This window comes from Anarhichas minor, unplaced genomic scaffold (assembly GCF_050575085.1).
Source record: "Anarhichas minor isolate MPS153535 unplaced genomic scaffold, ASM5057508v1 ptg000075l, whole genome shotgun sequence".
Lineage (NCBI taxonomy): Eukaryota > Metazoa > Chordata > Actinopteri > Perciformes > Anarhichadidae > Anarhichas > Anarhichas minor.
Genome location: NW_027466521.1, coordinates 4,516 through 10,000, shown reverse-complemented (window position 1 = coordinate 10,000; position 5,485 = coordinate 4,516).

The window sequence follows — 5,485 nt, the reverse complement described above, 5'->3', positions numbered from 1 at the left end:
CGTGCCTCGGCTGTGGGTCTCGGATCCAGGATCCACTCGGATAGGTTTGTAGAGGTGGATGTGGTCTACGATCGGGTATAAGTGTCCCGGCTGTGCGTTGTGTATTCGCGGAGATATGGACCTCGCAGACCGGCGATATTGTCGCTCGTCTTTCGCTGTGATTTTGTCAGAGTACGAAGATCGGCCGACGCTTTTGAACTACTTGCTGCATCGGCTGTGGTTATCCGTTTATAGGAGTGCATGGATGGCTGGTTAGAGGACGTCAAGGTCTACAATTCGGCGTAAGTACCCCGACTGTGCGTTGTGTTTTGGCGGAGATATTGAGCGCGCAATATGGCTACAGTGACCTATTTTGACCACGTCGTGCATCGGCTGTGAATGCCCGATCCTGGATCCTCCTCCACAGGTCTTTAGAAGTGGACGTGGTCTACTATTCGGCGTAGGGGACGAGTCTGTGCGTTGTGTATTCGCGGAGATATGGACCGCGCAAACCGGGAATTTGGTTCAAGGAAACAGAGTATTGGCGCTCGTCTTTCGCTGTGAGACGAATATCGCCAACGCTTTTGAAATACGTGCTGCATCGGCTGTGGGTGTCCGTTTATTCATTTGTCGGTGTCAGTTTATTGGTTATGTCGGTGTCAGTTTATTGGTCTGCCTTATGGGTTGTGAGAGTACGTCTGGTCGACATTTCGGTATTATTATCCCCGCTGTGCGTTCCATTTCCGGGTTTATGGACCGCGCAATGTGGCCCCCGCGACCTACTCTGACCACATCGTGCCTCGGCTGTGGGTCTCGCATCCAGGATCCACTCGGATAGTTTTGTAGAGGTGGATGTGGTCTACGATCGGGTACAAGTGTCCCGGCTGTGCGTTGTGTATTCGCGGAGCTATGCACCTCGCAAACCGGCGATTTTGTTCAAGGAAACAGAGTATTGGCGCTCGGCTACTGTGACCGGCTTTGCGTACATCGTGCCTCGGCTGTGGGTCTCGGATCCAGGATCCACTCGGATAGGTTTGTAGAGGTGGATGTGGTCTACGATCGGGTACAAGTGTCCCGGCTGTGCGTTGTGTATTCGCGGAGATATGGACCTCGCAGACCGGCGATATTGTCGCTCGTCTTTCGCTGTGATTTTGTCAGAGTACGAAGATCGGCCGACGCTTTTGAACTACTTGCTGCATCGGCTGTGGTTATCCGTTTATAGGGAGTGCATGGATGGCTGGTTAGAGGACGTCAAGGTCTACAATTCGGCGTAAGTACCCCGACTGTGCGTTGTGTTTTGGCGGAGATATTGAGCGCGCAATATGGCTACAGTGACCTATTTTGACACCACGTCGTGCATCGGCTGTGAATGCCCGATCCTGGATCCTCCTCCACAGGTCTTTAGAAGTGGGACGTGGTCTACTATTCGGCGTAGGGGACGAGTCTTTGCGTTGTGTATTCGCGGAGATATGGACCCGCGCAAACCGGGGAATTTGGTTCAAGGAGACAGAGTATTGGCGCTCGTCTTTCGCTGTGAGACGAATATCGCCAACGCTTTTGAAATACGTGCTGCATCGGCTGTGGGTGTCCGTTTATTCATTTGTCGGTGTCAGTTTATTGGTTATGTCGGTGTCAGTTTATTGGTCTGCCTTATGGGTTGTGAGAGTACGTCTGGGTCGACATTTCGGTATTATTATTCCCCGCTGTGCGTTCCATTTCCGGGTTTATGGACCGCGCAATGTGGCCCCTGCGACCTATTCTGACCACATCGTGCCTCGGCTGTGGGTCTCGCATCCAGGATCCACTCGGATAGTTTTGTAGAGGTTGATGTGGTCTACAATTGGGTATAAGTGTCCCGGCTGTGCGTTGTGTATTCGCGGAGCTATGCACCTCGCAAACCGGCGATTTTGTTCAAGGAAACAGAGTATTGGCGCTCGGCTACTGTGACCGGCTTTGCGTACATCGTGCCCCGGCTGTGGGTCTCGGATCCAGGATCCACTCGGATAGGTTTGTAGAGGTGGATGTGGTCTACGATCGGGTATAAGTGTCCCGGCTGTGCGTTGTGTATTCGCGGAGATATGGACCTCGCAGACCGGCGATATTGTCGGTCGTCTTTGGCTGTGATTTTGTCAGAGTACGAAGATCGGCCGGACGCTTTTGAACTACGCGCTGCATCGGCCTGTGGGTATCCGTTTATAGGAGTGTCTAGATGGGTGGTTAGAGGACGTCGGGGTCTACAATTCGGCATAAGTATCCCCGGCTGTGCGTTGTGTTTTGGCGGAGATATGAACCGCGCAATGTGGCTACTGCGACCTATTTTGACCGAGTCGTGCATCGGCTGTGAGTGTCCGATTGTGGCTCAAACTCCACAGGTCTTTAGAAGTGGACGTGGTCTACTATTCGGCGTAGGGGCCGAGTCTGTGCGTTGTGTATTCGCGGGGATATGCACCGCGCAAACCGGACGATTTGGTTTAAGGAGACAGAGTATTGGCGCTCGTCTTTCGCTGTGATTTTGTCAGAGTACGAAGATCGGCCGGCGCTTTTGAACTACTTGCTGCATCGGCTGTGGGTATCCGTTTATTGTTCTGCATGTATGGGTGGTTAGAGGAGGTCGGGGTCTACAATAGGGTATAAGTGTCCCGGCTGTGCGTGGTGTTTTGGCGGAGAGATGGAGCGCGCAAAACGGCAACTGCGACCTACTTTGACCGCGTGGTGCCTCGGCTGTGGGTCTCGGATCCAGGATCCACTCGGATAGGTTTGTAGAGGTGGACGTGGTCTACGATTGGGTATAAGTGTCCCGGCTGTGCGTGGTGTTTTCGCGGAGATATCCACCTCGCAAAACGGCGCTTCCGTTTAAGGGAAACAGAGTTTTGGCGCTCGTCTTTCGCAGCGCAGCCCAGTAACGTCCCCTACCTTAAGAGAGTCCTCGTTACTCCCGCGTTTACCCGCGCGATATGGATCCTGGTTCTGGATCTCGCATCCAGGGATCCACTCGGATAGGTTTGTAGAGGTAGACGTATTATACAATTAGGTATGAGTATCCCGGCTGTGCGTTGTGTATTCGCGGAGATATCCATCTCGCAAAACGATATAAAAACGGCTGTGATTTTGTCAGAGTATGAAAGATCGCCCGGCGCTTTTTGTCAGAGTATGAAGATCGGTCGGGCGGTTTTTCAAATACGTGCTGCCTCGGCTGTGGATACCCGTTTATTATTCTGCTTATATGGGTAGTTAGAGGACGTCGGGACCGTGGATTCGGTATAAGAAATCCCCGCTGTGCGTTCCATTTCCGGGTAAATATGGACCGCGCAATATGGCCCCTGCGACCTACTTTGACTACATCGTGCCTCGGCTGTGGACCTCGCATCCATGATCCACTCGGATAGATTTGTAGAGGGGGACTTGGACTACAGTTAGATATAAGTGTCCCGGCTGTGCGTTGTGTATTCGCGGGGATATGGACCTCGCAAAAACGGGTATTTCGTTTAAGTCTTTCGCTTTGATTTTGTCAGAGTATGAAGATCGGTCGGCTGTTTTCAAACACGCGCTGCCTCGGCTGTGGTTATCCGTTTATTATTCAGCTTACATAGTTGGTTAGAGGACGTCGGGGCCGTGTATTCAGTATAAGAATCCCCGCTGTGCGTTCTATTTCCGGGTAGATATGGCGCGCGTAATATGGTCCCTGCGACCTACTTTGACTACACCGTGCCTCGGCTGTGGACCTCGCATCCAGGATCCACTCCGATAGTTTTGTAGAGGGGGACGTGGACTACAACTGGGTATAAGTGTCCCGGCTGTGCGTTGTGTATTCGCGGAGATATGCACCTCGCAAAACGACGATTTCGTTTAAGTCTTTCGCTGTGATTTTGTCAGAGTATGAAGATCGGTCGGCTGTTTTCAAACACGCGCTGCCTCGGCTGTGGTTATCCGTTTATTATTCAGCTTACATAGTTGGTTAGAGGACGTCGGGGCCGTGTATTCAGTATAAGAATCCCCGCTGTGCGTTCTATTTCCGGGTAGATATGGCGCGCGTAATATGGTCCCTGCGACCTAATTTGACTACACCGTGCCTCGGCTGTGGACCTCGCATCCAGGATCCACTCCGATAGTTTTGTAGAGGGGGACGTGGACTACAACTGGGTATAAGTGTCCCCGGCTGTGCGTTGTGTATTCGCGGAGATATGCACACCTCGCAAAACGACGATTTCGTTTAAGTCTTTCGCTGTGATTTTGTCAGAGTATGAAGATCGGTCGGCTGTTTTCAAACACGCGCTGCCTCGGCTGTGGTTATCCGTTTATTATTCAGTTTACATAGTTGGTTAGAGGACGTCGGGGCCGTGTATTCAGTATAAGGAATCCCCGCTGTGCGTTCTATTTCCGGGTAGATATGGCGCGCGTAATATGGTCCCTGCGACCTAATTTGACTACACCGTGCCTCGGCTGTGGACCTCGCATCCAGGATCCACTCCGATAGTTTTGTAGAGGGGGGACGTGGACTACAACTGGGTATAAGTGTCCCGGCTGTGCGTTGTGTATTCGCGGAGATATGCACCTCGCAAAACGACGATTTCGTTTAAGTCTTTCGCTGTGATTTGTCAGAGTATGAAGATCGGTCGGCTGTTTTCAAACACGCGCTGCCCTCGGCTGTGGTTATCCGTTTATTATTCAGTTTACATAGTTGGTTAGAGGACGTCGGGGCCGTGTATTCAGTATAAGAATCCCCGCTGTGCGTTCTATTTCCGGGTAGATATGGCGCGCGTAATGTGGTCCTGCGACCTACTTTGACTACACCGTGCCTCGGCTGTGGAGGTCGCATCCATGATCCACTCGGATAGGTTTGTAGAGGTGGATGTGGTCTACGATCGGGTATAAGTGTCCCGGCTGTGCGTTGTGTATTCGCGGAGATATGCACCTCGCAAAACGACGATTTCGTTTAAGTCTTTCGCTGTGATTTTTGTCAGAGTATGAAGATCGGTCGGCTGTTTTCAAACACGCGCTGCCTCGGCTGTGGTTATCCGTTTATTATTCAGCTTACATAGTTGGTTAGAGGACGTCGGGGGCCGTGTATTCAGTATAAGAATCCCCGCTGTGCGTTCTATTTCCGGGTAGATATGGCGCGCGGTATATGGTCCCTGCGACTAATTTGACTACACCGTGCCTCGGCTGTGGACCTCGCATCCAGGATCCACTCCGATAGTTTTGTAGAGGGGGACGTGGACTACAACTGGGTATAAGTGTCCCCGGCTGTGCGTTGTGTATTCGCGGAGATATGCACCTCGCAAAACGACGATTTCGTTTAAGTCTTTCGCTGTGATTTTGTCAGAGTATGAAGATCGGTCGGCTGTTTTCAAACACGCGCTGCCTCGGCTGTGGTTATCCGTTTATTATTCAGTTTACATAGTGGTTAGAGGACGTCGGGGCCGTGTATTCAGTATAAGAATCCCCGCTTGTGCGTTCTATTTCCGGGTAGATATGGCGCGCCGTAATGTGGTCCCTGCGACCTACT